Raw genomic sequence first — 18,768 nt, forward strand, 5'->3', positions numbered from 1 at the left:
GATCCTTGGGATGTTTAAGTCCATTATTGCGGCTGTTGTGTCAATCCATCTCATTGAGGGTTTCCTGAATTTTCCCTGACCCTCTACCAAACGTGATGTCTTTTTCTTTGGTTTGGAGTGACGAGATTGTGTTGTTAAACAAAAGCAGTGATGCTGTGAATTCATGTCTCATTCCTTCCTGTAGGGCTGTTTCTAATGGTCCACACTGAGTATGGTGTTTGTTGTGGGCTTGTGGTAGAGACTCACTCTCTGTTATGGAAGTCCCTGTCTGGTCCTAATTTGCTACGAACTCCCCCCATCCCCCGTTTAATTGTGAATCTGTGTTTAAATTTTATTAAATGGTTTTCCTGCATCTACTGAGATGATCTGCTAATGTGATGAATTAGGTGATTGCAGTAGTAGATTTTCTGATATTACATTTACTTGAGATTCCTGGGATAAACTCATACGTCATCATGATATGTTTGCTTATGAATTGCTAGGTTCATGTGGCTAAGTTTTATTTAGGATTTTTGCATCTAGGTTGATAATTGAGTTCAGCCTATCATTTACGTTTTTCATTCTCTCTTTGGTTTTAGTGCAGAGGTTATATTAGCCCCAGGACATTTAGCATCTTGCCATTTTCTTTCTTTTAAAGCAATTTGTGTAAGACTGAGGTGATCTTTTCCTGGGTCATCTTGTTAAAGCTCACTGATGTCACCTTCTGGAGTCCCTGGGTGCTACAGATGGCTAATGGCACTCAGCTGTTAACTGAAAGGTTGGAGGTTGGAGTCCACCCAGAGGCCTGGCGACGTACTTCAGAAAAATCAGCCATTGAAAGCCCTACGGAACACAGTTCTCCTCTGACACACGAGGTCACCATGAGTCGGAGTTGACTCCATGGCAACTGGTATATCATCTTCTGGTCCTAGTGATTATTAGAAGGCAGATTTTTAGCCACTGATTAAATTTCCTTAATAATCATAGTCTATTAGGAGTAGGGAAATAAGCCTTACCTCACTGGTCAGCTTCCCTCAGCACTACCATTTTCCTTCTCATTTGTGAATTGTGAGCCCACCCCAGGATTTCCTAAGCGAATGAGTAGACAGTAGCCATGCCCTGGACTTGCTCTCTGGCTCTGAGAGTGTTCAGAAGTTCCCTTGTGACAGAGGAGGCTCTAGATGGGAGTTCCTGAGTCCATCTGCTGTGATTCAGACCATGCAATCCCCCTAACAAAATAAATGCAGTGAGTGAGAGACACTAGGCCTTTAGGAAAATAAATGCAGGACACTGCAGCAGCCAGGGTGCTAGGTGCTGCTTCCAATTTTGCTGGGTGGCCTCTGCCTAGCACATCAGCCTTCTGGAGCATTTTGGAATTGGGGAGAGTGAAGCATCCTTCAGATGTGTGAGTGTCCTGTTTGCTCCTCCATGCATTCAGGCTCACAGCCTTTCTAGAAGATGCCTTGTTGCCTAGCATGGAAGTGCCAAGTAATGTGCAGAGATGAGAACCTTGCTTATGTCTGCCCAATCTCTCAAGCAGCCTGATGTTGGGGCCATCGACCCCATTTGCCATTTTCTCCCCATCCGCAGAACATCTTGGGCTGTGGACTTGGCAGACCTCAGTTTATATCCCAGCTCTGCCACTTAGGAGCTGTGTGCAGATGTGACTTTACCACTCTGAGCTGTGTTGTGCAAAGCTGACGCCTGAGGAAAATGAAGCCAAACCAATCTCTTTCTAAGGTTGTGGTGAGGCGGAGCTGTGAAGGCTCTGTGAAATGCTGGTGTTCTCTGGTTTGGGTGGATTAGCTCTGGGCTCCCTCCCTCTGCCTTCCCGCTTCCTGCTCACTGGAAGGTGAGGGCTCATCCCACATGGGCATTTGCCAAGGGAGGTTTGGCTAGCCCCCAGCATATTTGTGTCACTCTCCCAGCTTGTCCTCTGGGACGTGCACTGGGAGCATGTCGAAGTATGGAAGGTATAAGCAGTGTTATTGTTCACCTTCCCCATTACAGATGACAAAAAGACACCTGTGGTGATCTGTGTTGAAGGTGGGCTGAACTCTGGACTTCTACAAAGTGTGTCCAAGTGTTCTGAGCAGGAGCAGGTTAACCAGTAAGCAAGGTATACACGCACTTACAGTAAGCAAGGCACGCACAGGCTTAATTGTTTACTTACTAATCTGTAGTGCACAATTTCATACGGGTTTCACCGTATCTTTCATGTGGTGAAAACAGGTACAGTGCAGTGCAGGCGTCTTCCCTGTCCACACCCTCTTGCTGTGCCCCAAGCCCCATTCCAGCTTGGCCTCTGGCTCCCATCCCTCCTCCCCCTGATCTCTCCATGGCTCTTTCGCTTTGTGCCCGGCCTTCCCCAGCCCTCTCTGGTCTTTGGCCGTTTTGCCCCAGCCATAACCCGTATCCTTCAGCATCAAGCGGCCCCCCTGCGTCACACCTTCCTGGTGTCTGATGGAATCTTCCACCAGCTTTCGTTTTGCTTTGAGCCAGCTAGGTCCCACCTGGCCAGCCGAGATGTGGGTCCTCCCAGCATCATTGGATTTGTCAACCAAAGGGCTCTGCTGCCCTACTCCACCACACCCAGACAGGGTGTGTGGGCCCTGTCAGCATTGCAGGACAGCTGACCATTCTTAGGACAGCACAGTTCTTGAGGGTGCGTCCCTGTGTCTCTTCCTCTCAGATATTCAGAGATCCCACCTGTCTCTGCCAGCAGGTGGCTGTGTCTGGCATGGGTCCTCCAAGCATTGCCCTTGTTTGGCAGCCCTAGGCGCAGTTCCGCTCACCACCGAGCCCCGCACCTAGATGACAGTTGTTTAGGGCAGGTCCTTCCTTCCTGTGATTTGTCTGTTCATTTGTCCATGAGACAATAATGGGTGTGCATATACTCTGTGTACCAGGGAACCTCACCCTGCTCCCACCCTTGCCCCTATATTCCCAGTTCCCATGGCTGTGCCACTCAAGGGTCATTGGACAATAGTTGAGCAAAAGCCATTGCGGATACAGTTTGGTGACTGCAGGCCCAGGATGGGGCTCAGGGTGCTGGTGCAGGCAGCGAGGAGGCTTGGCAGGGCTTGCCTTCACTCCCTGGGAATGGTGAGGTGTTTGTTCCTCACCCTGGGAAGTGCCAACTCCTACCCCCAGAACAGCTGGCATACCCTCCCACGTGGCAAAGAAAGCAGGTGGCCTTTTCATATCAGAAACAGAGCAGACGTCTCCATGATGCCTGACCCAGGAGGACACAGCAGAGTGGCACTCACCCCAGTACTGCCCAGGCCCTGCGTCTGTGCCTCTCCCCCAGGACTGGTGAAGTAGACACAGGGTGAGCACATGCTGCACAGCCCCGGGGGGGAGAGGGAGGAGGAGCCACAGGGGAGGAGAGGGCGTCCATGCTGGCCTACCTGGGGGAGCCACATCTGTGTTAGGTTCCCCGGGAGGGGAGGGCAGGCACCCAGGCAGGCCAGGGGGCTAGTTTAAGGTAGTGGGGTGGGCAGTGATGTGGCTACATCTGCAAGTGTGGCCTGTGTGGAAAGCCAGGTGGGGAGAGAGCGTGGAGCTCTGACAAAGCAGGCAAGAGGCTCTGCGATGGAGAGCAGGCAGATGTGGGGTGCATCACCTTAAGGCCGCCATGACTCTTGGGGTTCTGGAAGCTTCAGCTCTGCCGCCCGCTCTCCCAGGCATTGCTGCCAGTGGGATTTTCCTGTTGGGCTGTGTGAAACCGAAAGCCCTTCTGGAGTCGCTCCCGGCACTGGCGTGCACTGAGCGGGGACTGCTGTCTGTGTGTGTGGCAGCTCTGTGGGGGCTGCAGGAGGCGCAGCTCAGAGTCCTGCTTCTCCGATGGCCCTCGGGCCCTGGGCTGAGCCTGGGCTTGCTGTGTGTCACAGCCCTGTGTGAGCAGATGGCGTTCTGCGTGGCAGAGAGCTCAGTGGAGGGTGGAATGAAGCCAGGGCCCCTGACCACCCTGCAGGTTTGGCCCAGCGTGTGACTGCTCAAGTCACTACCTCTGGGTCCTCAGATCCTCAGGTCCAAAGTGGGACAGACAGTGGGACAAGAGGTGGTTTCCTGATCCTTCCTGGGCTGTTCACATCAGTTGTTGGAAAAAAAAGGAAAAGCGAAACAGCACAACCATAGCCACTGAACACCAGAGCAGTGCCTGTTTATGGGGCTAATTAAAAGAAAAATTCTGTCTGAAAGCTGCCTGGAGACTTTTTTGTCAGCATAAGTGTGAGCCAGGATCAAAACTGTCTTGCAGAAGAAGGGAAGTCATGCAGAAATGTTAAATGTAAATTGTGTCGTCTAGCTTAAACACTTGGTAGAATCACCACTGACCATTTAGTCTTGGCCTGTTTCTTTTGGAGAAGAGAAAAAAACGCACGTATATAAATATATGCATGAGTGAGCTAAATCTAATTTCTGTTAGGTTTTGATTGTGTCAGGCTTGAATAGTAGACCTGCCTCTACACTAGTATAGAATTAAAGATTCTGCATTTGTTTTAAACCAGATTAAACACAGACTGATGTTTTGGCATTAGACTGGACTTAATGCTGTGTAACTGGGCTTTAATTTTGTTGCTCTTTATGCTGGCAAAGTCACATTACCTCCCTGGTCCTTAGTTTCCTCATCCATTAAAACACTTGATTTAAGTAAGTAACAGAAAACCCACCCCAAAGTGGCATCAAAATTTTCTTCTGTAATCTAAAAGTGCAGGCTAATGGGTTTCAGGCAAGGCTCGATCTGGCAGCTTGGTCTTGTTATCATAGATTCAATTTCTTTCTCTCAGCCCTCCCTTCCATAATATCATCTTCATCCTAAGGCTGGTTCAGTGAAATATTCTGATTACGGATATATCTGCTTTAGCAATGGATGCTATATATTTGGTCCTCAGAGTAGTCATGTCTTATTTAAAGTCTGGTAGATTTGAAATACTAGCCTTTTGGTTAGCAGCTGTAGCTCTTAACCACTGTGCCACCAGGGTTTCCATTTAAAGTCTAGTTATTGGAAAATAAATGATAAGGATGGGCCCAAATGAAACAAAACAGCAAATTGTCATTAAAAAGCAAGAATAGAAAGAGGCATGTGACAACCTTGACCGAGTCAAGGACACATTGATGGTGTTTGAGTGAGCATCCTTCCCAAGTTCGGCAGGAGCTTTGTGTGGCTGCCTGCTGGTGTCCAGCTTATCCGTAGAAGCAGAATTAGAGGGCTCAGTGATGGGCCATCTTCAGCAGTGACACCAGGTTGTGTAATCGCTACAAAAACCTAGAAAGTCTAGTGAAATACATCATAAAAACCAAAGACAGCCTGCATTTATGGTTGAGGTCCTGGCATGATGGGACCATGCACAGGTGTAACCATCACAAGTGTAACTCGGTGAAATGGGAAGTCACTGTGTGTGGCTGCCCATGTCCCGACTGTGCTTGCCGGCTGTGTGATCCCCCTGGTACAGACCCAGAAGTGACACACTGCCCCCTTGTTCATTGGGCTTGGATCCCTACAGGAATTCTGAAGTGTGGAAGATGTTATGGACTGCATTGTGTCTCCTCAAAATACGTGTTGAATTCCTGGCCCTTGGACCCGTGGATGTGATCCTGTTTGGGAATAATGTTTTTATTTTGTCATCTTAATGAGGTCATATCCAAACCTGATCACTTCTGAGTTATAAAAAGAACAGAAGAGTCACAGAGACACAGGGGGAAGACAGACATTATATGAGGATCACGTACAAACCAGGGAACCAAGGAGTGCCTGGGACTGCCTGCAAGGAGAGTTGACATAGCTTAGACGCTAATTTGCTCTTCTTTAAATTCCTTGAAAGCCACCCCCTTGTGGTATTTCTGTTCCAGCAGCACTAGGTAGTTAAGACAGAAGGTGTAAGCATTTCTGTGAACACTCCGCCAGCCACCACCTCCCGTGTATTTCACCCAGCTGTGGCACAAGGAGGCGACGTGCAAGGTGGCCCTGTGGAGGAAAGCCTTGTCTTGAAGGTGAAACTCCTGCCCTTGTTTCTGCTTTCCAGCTGAGAGGATGTGTCTTTGCGGTGTGTGTGTGGTGAGTGTGTTGAGTGATTGTTCTGGTGTTGATGTGGATGACACTGCCAAGATCACATTGTAACACTCAGTTTTGGGCCGTGCATGGTGGTTTTGTGTTTCTTTTAGGCTTTTGCTAATGCATTGTTTTCTAGAGTCTCTTTCAGCATATGTAAAAAGCCCAAACTCATGTTTGACTTCTCCTCTTCAAGGCTGGTGTGGGATGCCGGGGCCCCCAAGCCCTGTGGTGCAATGGACAAGTTGGCCTCGGAGAGGGATGTCACCTCATTGACAACCCCAGCCACAGTGCTGTGAGGGGACCACCAAGTCCATCTCAGGTTGGGTTGGAGGGGGCTGGCCCGGGGTCAGCTCTGAGGGCAGCTGAACTCCTCTACCCACCCACCAGGTGGAGGACCCCCCACCCCCCGCCCAGTGCCCCCAAGAAAGGCTCCTGTCTCTCCTGGGGAAACCCATCAAGGGCTGAGGTTCCCCAGGGAAAGGGATGACTGGGGAGGGTGTGGGCCCCAGGCCATGTGGGAAGGGGACTGGGGTGATCCAAAGCACCCAGGACACTCTGCAGCTCCTGCTTTGGGCCCGGCTCCTGCTAAGATGTAAGTGGTGCTAGACAGAGCCTGCCCCCTCCTGGGTTAACGAGCTTCCTCCCTGTAAAGGTGTGTCCTGGGAGGGTGTCTAGACTCTCACGTGTTGGTGTGAAGTGTGCTCTCAGCTGATTGGGGTACAGAGATGGCAGGTGGGATTCTGGGATGGGTGGTGGTCATCAAACCCTCCTGTATGCTGGGCTTGGTGCTGGTGCTGTGGCTGCTGGCCTGGGTCTTAGCCAGGTGAGAGCAAGCTCCTGAGCATTACTGCTTGGGCTGAGGAGTACTCTGGGCTGACTGGAGGCTGGGGTGGGAGTGGGCACAGGGGACCTTCCGGGTGGCAGGATCTGGTGGCTTTATCAACAGAGCTGGCCTGTATTTTCCACTGATTCCTGCCAATGTCTCATTGAAGTCACACATCCATCTTAGGACATAGGAACTGTTACTGTCTCCATTTCCCAGTGGAGGAAACTGAGGCTCAAGGCCACAGCTGCTGAGTCCTGAGCCAGCATGGGAGCCCTCAGCCCCTGTGTGGGCGCTCTGCCTTGGTTTCCTCCTGGGGAGGGCTAACGGTGTCCTGGAAGCCCAGCTGAAGGAGCTCCGGGGTCCCCTGGGGCCCGCTGTGTTTCTCACCTGGAGCCTGTGGTGCCGGGCCACGCAGGAGTGGGCTGTGGCCACAGGGGTTCTTGGACCTCACCCTCCTGCCGGTTCTGGGGGTGGAGAGCTTCTGGGATGTGGGGTGGCATGTGCTCCGGGGGGCAGGGACACCCCTGGCCCTGGCTGCCTCCATAGCAGGGTGCCTGCTGCCCCACCACCCAGACCCTGTGCAGGGCGGGGGGATTGGATGTCAGGGATGTACAGGCATCACACGCTTCGGGCTGTGTCTGAGCTGGGCCCTAGCTTCACTGGGAAGAGAGGAAAAGGAGGCAGGTGGGTATCGGTCCAGAGGGGCCGAGCGGAGGTGTGTCCTGTTCCAGCTCTGTGTCTCTGTCCTGCGGTGGCCGTGGTGGTGGCTGGGCACTCACCGGGGACGGTCATCCCCATCGCATCTGTCTCTCTTCACCAACTGCCTTCCCACTACGCCTTCCTGCTCCGTCTGTCCACAAGGGCCAGAGCGTGGCATCCCTGGAGAATAATGAGTACAAACAAAAAATGGATCCAGATTTTCAGAGGCCATTTCCCAACAAGTGAAGGTCAAAAGAAGAACACTAAAAGGGTAGCTTCAGCCCTTCTGTCACCTTAACGACATATTTTTTAAAAAGGAAAGTAAACTCAGAATATATTAGACATTGCTTCAACTGTCAGATCATGGCGGGAAAAGTGGTTTCAATTAAAGTGGATTTTGGACACAGTTCTTTGAATGAGCCAATTGAGGAAAATGGCACACATTGCTATAAAACCTAGGTTCTTAAAATAGACTTTAAAATAGTGGTCTTAAATAGTTCTGTGGTGGTCTTTAGGCTTGAATTAGGCTGGGCTGCTGAATTTAACTGGTTCTGGTTGCTTCAGCTGCATCGGTTGGCTCTGATCAGCTCAAACTGGTTCTAAGGAATGCAGTACACTTTTGGTTTCTGGAGCATGACAGGGAGAGAGACAGAGAAAGACACACACACACACACACACACACACACACACACACACACACACACAGACACACACACAGAGAGACACACACACACAGAAAGATGTGCTGTTGACCTGAGTTGACGAGGTGGGCCCCCCAGCCCCCACGAGCAGCCAGGAGAATGTGCTGCCCAGCCTCCAGGCTCAAGCACACTAGCTTCTCTTGACCCAAAAAAGTCTCCCAACTTTAGTACAACACGTCCTCCTGCCTAACCACAACTCCCCATGACTCCTCACCCTTAAAACCAGTTGCCGCTGACTCCTGGCCACTCCATGTGTATCAAAGTAGAACTGTGTTTCACAGGTTTTTCAGTGGCTGATTTTTCAGAAATAGATTGCCAGGCCTTTTTTCCGAGGTGCCTCTGGGTGGACTCGAACCTCCAACCTTTGGGTTAGCAGCCCATGGCATTAATCATTTACACCACCCAGGGACTCCCCCAACTCCTTTGATGGGGCTTTTCTAAGTCTCTTATCTCCCTGAGGAGAGAAGCCATTCCCTGGTCATCCCCAGCAGTAAAGTGCATGTCTGTTATGCATCAGTCTTTTACCATTTGCCGTGTGTGACTGTGAGCTAGGAGGTTGACTCAACTCAAGCATGGGAGTTGTTCATTGGCAAGTGATGGACAGACATTTTGTGTAACCGTGTTGGGTGGCTACTCATGTGTTAAAGTTTATTTCAAGCACATTATGTCATCTACCTTTCAAGGAGCACCTGGCTCTTTCCAGACACTCAGCTTGTTCCATGAGGAGGAACTTCACTATCTCAGCACATACACAGTGGGTCACTGCTGGTCACTCCTCTGTCCCTTCTTTTTTTTTTTTTTCTGTGAATGATTTACTTTTATTTATTGTTCTAATTAAACGAAGTTTACATTTCAAGTTAGTCTCCCTTACAGAATTTTTTTTTTTTTACATACATTGTTACGAGACCCCAACCGCTCACCCTATTCTGCGACAGCACACTCCTCTCCTCCGCCCCTGATTCCCCATGAACGTTCAACCAGCTCCTAACTCTCTCTGCCTTCCCATCTCACCTCTGGACAGAAGCCACCCGTTTGGTCTCTTGTATCTACTTGACTAAGAGGCACATTCTTCACAAGTACCACTTTATGTCCCACAGTCCAGTCCAATCCCTGTCTGAAGAGTTGGCCTCAGAAATTGTTTTAGTTCTGGGGTGATACAGAGACCAGGGGCCATGCTTTCTGGGGCACCTCCAGTCTCAGTCAGACCATTAAGTCTGGTTTTCTTACTAGAATTTGAGTTCTGCATCCCATCCTTCTACTGCTCCATCAGGGACCCTCTGTTGTGTTCCCTGTTAGGACGTTCATTGGTGGTAGCCGGGCACCATCTAGTTCTTCTTGTTTCAGGCTGATGAAGTCTCTGGTTTTTGTGGCCCATTCTGTCTCTTGGGCTAATACTTTCCTTGTGTCTTTGGTGTTCTTCGTTCTCCTTTACTCCAAGTGGTTGGGATCAATGGAGGTATCTTAGATGGCTGCTTGCAAGCTTTTAAGACCCCAGACGCCACTCACCAAAGTAGGTGCAGTAATTCTGTTCTAATTTTTATTACTTGCTTTCTTCCGGTGCCTGAGGCTTCTTTTGCTGCTCTCTTTCTATTTGTTTGAATTGCAGGGTTAATGTTTTGATTTTGGCCCTTTCTTCTTTTTGACTGTGTGCATTTCTTGCTATAAATTGACCTTTGAGCACTGCTTTCACTGTGTCCCAAAGGTTCTGGTAGGATATGTTTTCATTCTCATTTGATTCTATGTATTTCTCTATTTCATCCTTAATTTCTTCTGTAACCCAGTAGTTTTTGAGCAAGGTGTTGTTCAGTTTTCATGTGCTTTACTTTTTTTTCTTGCTTTTTCTGTTATAGAGTTCTACTTTTTTGGCTTTTGATCAGAAAAGATGCTTTGGATTCTGTTAAGGCTTGCTTTATGGCCTAATATGTAGTCTGTTCTGGAGAAGGTTTCATGTGCGTTGGAAAAGAAAGTATACTTGGCTGCTGTTGGGTGGAGCGTTCAGTATATGTCCACGAGATCAATTTGGTTGATTGTGGCACTTAGATCTTCCTTGTCTTTACTGAGCTTCTTTCTGGATGTTCTATCCTTCACTGAAAGTGATGTGTTAAAGTCTCCTAGTATTATTGTGGATCTATCTATCTCTTTTTTCAATGCTGTTAGGGTTTGTTTTTTGTATTTTGGAGCCCTGTCATTGTTTGGGTAAATATTTATTATGGTTATGTTCTCCTGGTGTACTGACCCTTTAATCATTATATAGTGTCTTAGTTATCTAGTGCTGCCATAACAGAAATACCACATGTGGATGGTTTTAACGAAGAGAAATTTATTTCCTCACAGTCAAAGTAGGCTAAAAGTCCAAATTCAGGGCGTCAGTTCCAGGGGAAGTCTTTCTCTGTCGGCCTTCTCATCAGTGTTCCCCCGGACTAGGAGCTTCTCGGCGCAGGGACCCCTGTCCAAAGGATGTGCTCTGCTCCCGGCACTGCTTTCTTGATGGTATGAGGTCCCCCTGTCCCTTCTTTTGGATTATATTTTTATTATAAAATATTTGGCATACAAAAAGGTAAAAAGAATAATGTGACTAACACCTATGCATGCACCCACAATCTGTTTAAGGCATAGAATATTACTCTATGGCTATCGACTTCTATGTAACAAATTATGCTAAAGCTTAGTGGGGCATAACACAATCAACATTTATAATCTCACTCGTAGAGTCTGTGGGTCAGGAATCTGCAAGTGGCTTAGCTGGGTGATTATGGCTCAGGGTCAAGATGTGGACCGGGGCTGCTGTCATCTGAGGGCTTTACTGGGGTTGGAGGATCGACATCCAACGTCTGTTTTACATGGCTATTGGTTGGAGGCCTCATTTCTTGCCATATAGAGCTTTTCACAGGGCTGCTTGAGTACTTATGACATGGCAGCTGGCTTCCTCCAGATCGAGTAAAATAATGTAAAAAGTAATAATGTAGAGGTCAAGCGAGACTAAAGAGGAAGCCATGGTGCCTTTTATGACCTAGTCTCGCTGGTCGCACACCATCACTTCTGCCTTATTCTGTTCGCTAGAAACAAGTCACCAAGTTCAGCCGATGCTCCGGGGGGAATCAGGTTCCACCTTTTGAAGGGAGTACCAAATAATTTGTGGACGTATTTTACACCATCATGATTGTAATATACTTGGAGCCACTGCGTGCCCTTCTTGATTGCATCTCATTGTCTTCTACACAGAGGTAACCACTGTCAGAGTTTCGTACTTGTTTAGAATGTACTATGTTTGTAAGTACACCTATGCTTATTATTTCTGCAGGTCTTTAAACATTATGTAAATGATATCAAACTCTATTTTTTTTATAATTTGTCTTTTTTGCTCAACATGTTTGTGAGATTCATCCACGTTAAAATACGTAGCTGTAGTTCATCTGTTTTCACTGCTGCGTGGTATTTCATTGTATGAGTGTACTGTTTATTGATTTTCTATTAATGGATCTTCCCTTTTGGTTTTCTAACTCCAGGTCTTTGTACATTTCATTATCATACTTTGTCTTCTCGAGCAGCCTTTTGAAATGTTCTGTTCAACTCCTTTACTTCATCATTTCTTCCATTTGCTTTAGCTGTTCTGCATTCAAGAACAAGTTTCAGAGTCTCTTATGACATCCATTTTGGTCTTTCTTTACTGTCTTCTTAATGACCTTTTTCCTTCTTCTTCTATGATGTCCTTGATGTCATCCCACAGCTCAACTAGTCTTTGGTCATTAGTGTTCGGTGTGTCAAATCTACTCTTGAGTTGGTCTCTAAATTCAGGTGGAATATACTCAAGGTCGTACTTTGGCCCTGGTAAACTTTCTTTAATTTTCTTCAGCTTCAACTTGAATTTGCATATGAGCAATTGATGGTCTGTTTCACAGTCAGTGCCTGGCCTTGTTCTGACTGATGATATTGAGCTTCTCCGTCGTCTTTTTCTACAGATATAATCGATTTGATTCCTGTGTATTTCATCTGGCGAGGTCCACATACATAGTTGCCATTTATGTTGTTGAAAAAAGATATTTCCAATGAGTAATTTTTGTCTTGCAAAATTCTATCATATGATCTCTGACATTGTTTCTGTCACCACAGCTATATTTTCCAACTACTGATCCTTCGTTTCCAGGTTTCATATTCCAACCACCAGTAATTATCAATGCATCTTGATTGCATGTTTGATCAATTACAGTCTGCAGAAGTTGGTAAAAATCTTCAATTTCTTCATCTTTGGCATTAGTGGTTGGTGTGCAAATTTAAATAATAGTCATATTCACTGGTCTTCCTTGTAGGTATATGGATATTATCCTATCACTGACAGCATTGCAGTTCAGAATAGATCTTGAAATGTTCTTTTTGATGATGAATATGATGCCATTTGTCTTCAATTTGTCATTCCCGGCATAGTAACCCATATGAGTGTCAAATCAAAATGGCCAGTGCCAGTCCATTTCAGCTCACTAATGCCTAGGATATTGATCTTTATGTGTTCCATTTCATTTATAATGACATCCAATTTTCCTAGATTCATATTTTGTAATTCTCTGTTCTGATTATTAATGGATGTTTGCAGCTGTTTCTTCTCATTTTGAGTTATGCCACATCAGCTGATGAAGGTCCTGAAAGCTTTACTTCATCCACATCATTAAGGTCGCCTCTACTCTGAGGAGGCAGCTCTTCCCCAGTCGTATTTTGAGTGCCTTCCAACTTGAGGGGCCTCATCTTCTGGCACTATATCAGACAGTGTTCCACTGCTATTCATGATGTTTTCACTGGCCAATTTTTTTATAAGTATGTTGCCAGGTCCTTTTTCCAACACAGTCAGCATTTCTCAAACTGAAATAACTGAAGAAAAAATTCAAGCCTTAAGTTGCAATTTTGAAGGATTCTGTGGGCAAAATATTGAATGATGCAGGAAGCATCAAAAGAAGGTGGAAGGACTAACAGAGCCATTGTACCAAAAAGAATTGGGCGACATTCAGCCATTTCAGGAAGTAGCATAAGATCAAGAGCTGATGGTACTGAAGGAAGAAGTCCAAGCTGCACTGAAGACATTGGCAAAAAATAAGGCTGCAGAAATTGACAAAATAGCGATGGAAATGTTTCAACAAACGGATACAATGCTGGAAGCGCTTACTTGTCTATGCCAAGAAATTTGTAAGACAGCTACCTGGTCAACTGACTGGAAGAGATCCATAGTTGTGCCCATTCCAAAGAAAGGTGATCCAATGGAATGCAGAAATTATTAAATAATATTAATATTACAGGCAAGTAAAATTTTGCTGAAGATAATTGAAAAATGGTTGTAGCAGTACATGGACAGGGAACTGTCAGAAATTCAAGCCAGATTTAGAAGAGGATGTGGAACGAGGGCTATCATTGCTGATGTCAGATGGATCTTGGTTGAAAGCAGAGAATATCAGAAAGATGTTTACCTGTGTTTTATTGACTGTGCAAAGGTGTTTGACTATGTGGGTCATAACAAGTTATGGATAACCTTGTAAAGCATAGGAATTCCAGAACACTTAATCTTGCTGATGCTGAACCTGTCCATAGACCAAGAGACAGTTTTTTCGAACAGAACAAGGGAATACTGGATAGTTTAAAATCAGGAAAGGTGTGCTTCAGGAAAGGTGAGTAAGTATCCTTTCACCATACTTATTCATTCTGTATGCTGAGCAAATAATCTGGAGAAGCTGGATTATATGAATTAGAACGTGGCATCAGCATTAGAGGAAGACTGATTAACAACCTGCAATATGTAGATGACACAACCTTGCTTGCTGAAAGTGAAAGAGACTTGAAGCACTTACTGATGAAGATCAAAGACTTCAGTCTTCAGTATGGATTACACCTCACATAAAGAAAACAAAAATCCTCACAACTGGACCAATAAGCAACATCATGATAAATGGGGAAAAGATTGAAGTTGTCAAGGATTTCATTTTACTTGGATCTATAATCAATGCCCATGGAAGCAGCAGTCAAGAAATAAAACTATAGTGCATTGGGTAAATCTGCTGTAAAAGACCTCTTTAAAGTACTAAAAAGCAAGGATGTCACTTTGAAGACTAAGGTACACCTGACCCAAGAAGCTCTGGTATTTTCAGTCACCTCTTATGCATGCAAAATCTGGACCATGAATAAGGAAGACCAAAGAAGAATTGATACCTTTGAATTATGGTGTTGACAAAGAATTTTGAATATACCATGGACTACCAGAAGTCTGTCTTGGAAGAAGTACAGCCAGAATGCTCCTTAGAAAGGAGGACAGCCAGACTTTGTCTCAGGTACTTTGGACATATGATCAGAAGGGACTAGTCCCTGGAGAAGGATATCATGCTTGGTAAAGTAGATGGTGAACGAAAAAGAGGAAGACCATCAATGAGGGATTGGCACAGTGGCTTCAGCAGTGGGCTCAAACATAACAACCATTCTGAGGATGGCGCAGGAGCGAGTAGTGTTTCGTTCTGTTGTACGTAGGGTCACTATGAGTCGGACTGACTCGATGGCACCTATCAGCAACAAATATTAGCAATGTATAGAAAGTTCCCAGTTTTTGTCTATTACAAACAAAACCCAGAAAACCAAACCCGTTGCCCTTGAGTTGATTCTGACTTATAGCGACCCTATAGGACGGAGTAGAACTGCCCCATAGGGTTTCCAAGAAGCCGCTGGTGGATTCAAACTGCTGACCTTTTGTTAGCAGCCGAGCTCTTAACCTCCGTGCCACCAGAGCTCCGGAATCAATTTGACGACAATGGGTATTACAAACTAGGCTATTATGAATACTCTTGTGAGTGTCTTTTTTTGAACATGAGAGAAATTTGTCTAGACTATCTATCAATGATTGAAATTGCTATGCGATATAGTGCAAAATCTTCAACTTTATCAGATGCTGCCAATTTTTTTTTGGCAAAATGGATGTGCTAGTGAACAGCCCTACTAGCGCTGTGTGTTTCCCCGTCTCCTTTCTTGTGACAGTCCTCGATATTGTCAGGCATTTTTTGTTCCCATCAGCCTGCTAGGTGTAAGTGGCATTCATATGGGATCTTAGTTTGCATTTTCCTGCATGCTGGGGTGGTTAACCATCTTTTAAGATAGGTATTTACTGTCCATATAGCCAGAATGCTCGTTAGAAGCAAAGATGGCGAGACTTCGGCTTGCTTACTTTGGACACGTCATCAGGAAAGACTAATCACAAGAAAAGGACATTATGTTTGGTAAAGTAGAGGGTCAGCGAAAATGCAGAAAACCCTTCCTGAGATGGACTGACACAATAGCTGCAACAATGGCCTCCAACATACAAGAATAATGAGGATGGCACGTGACTTGACAGCAGCTAACACCACCAGCAGCACAGCTCATACAGGCTTCCTGTTTGGTGAATTACCCGGTCATGCCTTTTACATCTTTTCCATTGTGCTGCTTGTCGTTTTCTCATTGATCAGTCTAGTCCTTCATTGGGTTTATGTGTTACAAATACATGTTTCATTTCTTCCCGCCAGCATAATGTGAGAATAGAGCATGTTCTCTGGGGCCAGAATTTAAACCCCAGCTTCTTCCTGTGTGGTCCTGGGCACATTACTTCATCTTTATATGCCTCAGTTTTCTGATCTGTAAAATGAGGGGGACACCTCTCCACCTCACAGTGGTGCTGGGAGAATTAAAAGGCTTGTGTCTGTGAAACAGGGAGGGCTCGGCCTAGTGAGCACGGTATGAGTTAGATAAGCCTTGGTGTGCTGGGCATTGTATGGTGGGCGCATTGCTACCTTGTCCCTAGCTGGAGCAAGCACAGCCTTCTCAGGCCTTTCTCTGGCTCTCAGCCTCTGTCCAGAACAGGCTTCCAGCCACAGGGCTTGGCTGGCGCTCCCTGTCAGCATCTCCAAGCTGCCCAAATAGAAAGTGAAATCCCAGCTCCTTCTGGCAACATGGGGAACTGGAAAGCATCGGGCTCCTCAGAGCAGAAACAGAGGCCTCGTTGCTTAGGAGAGAGTCATAATGAGGGGCAGAGGCAGGCAATGCTGGCGATCTCCCTGTCTCCTGGACCCTCTCGGGCTGGCTCGGACCTGGCTGAGCCCTGCGGTGCGAATCCCTCCGCTCCCTCCTCCTTGCCCTTTCCAGAACTGCTGTCCATCCTGGTAACAGGGATAGGCTTCGTGCTGAGATCCAGTTTTAATACCTCATTGTTGACTGTCTTCTGTCGTCTAATTTCTGAAAGTCCAGAAGAACTCCAGAAAGCAAAATCAGCTTAATCTCGAGGATTATTGACTGGAGAAACATGTCAGGCACTATAGTATAAAAACCACCTCTAAGAAGTGTCCAGGTAACAATGTTTCTATCCACGTAACCCCACGAGGACAAATTTATCAGATTAAAGCACATATAAAGATCATAGGACGGTCAGTTATAACCCCAATGTTTGTAAGTTAGCTCAGTGCCATTGTAAGGAGCTCCAGAGTATTTTACATAAAAGTCAACATGGAAAAATTGACAAAGTTAGAAGTATTGAATGCTATAACCTCTTAGATTTTGGAGTTTTGAGATGGAGTGAAACACCCCATGTCTCTATCCCAGCTCTGAACTTCCATACTCGAGGTGGCTGCACAGTCCCCGTGGAGACGGAACAAATCGTTGCTGTGAAGAATTGTTGTAGCTGCCATTGAGTCACCTCTGACTCATGGCGACCCCACGTGCAACAGAACAAAACGTGGCCCAGTCCTGCATCATCTTCACCATCATTGGTATGCTCGAGTCTGTTGTTGCATTCTACTTGGAGGGCTCATCTTCCAGCACTGTATCGGACAGTGTTCTGTTGTGAACCGTAGGTTTTCATTGGCTGATTTTTTCGGAAGTAGATGGCCGGCCTTTCTTCCTTATCTGTCTTAGTCTCGAAGCTCCGTTGAACCCTGTCCACCACGGGTGATCCTGCTGGTATTTGAAATACCAGTGACATAGCTTCCAGCATCCTGGCAACACACAAGTCACCACAGTACAACAAGCTGACAGACGGATGGTCACCACTTAATGAACTGATCACCGACAGAGTCTTTGCATTCGGATCTGGAGCACAAAGTGACGATCTTCTCAGGTGGAGAAAGCTATAGTCACCTCGGGGTTTTGGCCAGAGCAGGGCATGGGGCTGGGAGTGGGTGGCAGGGCCTTACCAATCCCACGTGGCTGGTCACCTCCAGACTTGGAAAGAGAAGTTTCCAAGAATGGGGGTTTTGACCATTTTAATGAGAGCGATTTTTACATTGTCCTTAGTTAAATATTTTAAACAGTGTGTTTAGAAGCCACCTTCCCAAGCAAACAATTGCTTTGGAAATTCCGAGACTTTCGAAGAGTAATTTTAAATCCAAGTTGTTCCCAAAACGTTTGCACAAATTGGAGTCTTGGGGTCAGAGTGTTTTATTTTGAAGATGCAGATTCTAGCCTAGAAGGAGAAAAACAATATATGTTCATATTTATAAGAGGAGTCATTAGCAATTGAAGAGTTTGCAGCTAGCTTGGGTACTTACTCAGAATTTCAAAATGTGACTTGTAAGCAGTCTCTTTGGTCCGTTCCAGTGGGGCATCCCCCAGCCTTACCGTCACTGCCCTCTATCGCCCCCCACCCGCAGAGCACGGGTCGCCACTGCTGTCTGACTCTGAACCTAGCCCCTGTACCTGTGCTGTGGACAGTTCTTGCAGTTCTCTGCCTGGAACGGTCCTGCTCTGCTCTGTCCTGTCCCTGTGTCCCCACCAGGAAGTGGCAGCCTCCACGCGGCCCCACAATAAACAACACATATCCTGACCCAGGGAGAAATCCTATCCTCGGTACCCCGTGGTCCCAGCCACATCTGTGGGAACACTGCCACCTTGCTGTATTCCCTTGGGGCAGGTTGGCCCAGCTGTAGCTCCAGGTCCCAGGAAGCCTTCTCCTGCCTGCAGCTCACCTGCCATGTGCTGCCTGACCCTCCAGGGCAGGGAAACCCTCTGTGGGGCAGCAGGGTGCAGATGAGCCTTGTTGAAAGCCACATGCACGTGAATCCCCTTTCTGAGCTTTCCCTCAGGCAGAGGTACCAAGAGCTCCATGATCACCCGGTGCTGGCTGCAGCCCCCAGGTGGTACCAGATGGCTCCACACAGCCGATGCTCTGCCTTTGATGCACCCCGATCCTCCCCATCATTTCAGCTCTGTCCTCTGCACAGATCCTCCCCATTACACACCAAGGCCCCTGTCTCAGTGTTGCTGTGTGTGCATCAACAAGTATTGGTTGAATCCGCCTTATTACTGTTCACCAAATTCCATGTGTTCTGCAATCCAACCACAAGCAGTAAATCAGTTGCTATCAAGTTGACTCTGACTCATGATGAACCCATGTGTGTGAGAGCAGAACTGTGCTTCGTAGGATTTTCAATGGCTGATGTTTTGGAAGCAGATTGCCAGGCTTTTCTTCCGAGGTACCTCTGGGTAGACTCGAACCTCCAACCTTTCAGTTAGCAGCCAAG

Source organism: Trichechus manatus, unplaced genomic scaffold, assembly GCF_000243295.1.
Source record: "Trichechus manatus latirostris isolate Lorelei unplaced genomic scaffold, TriManLat1.0 scaffold00019, whole genome shotgun sequence".
NCBI lineage: Eukaryota > Metazoa > Chordata > Mammalia > Sirenia > Trichechidae > Trichechus > Trichechus manatus.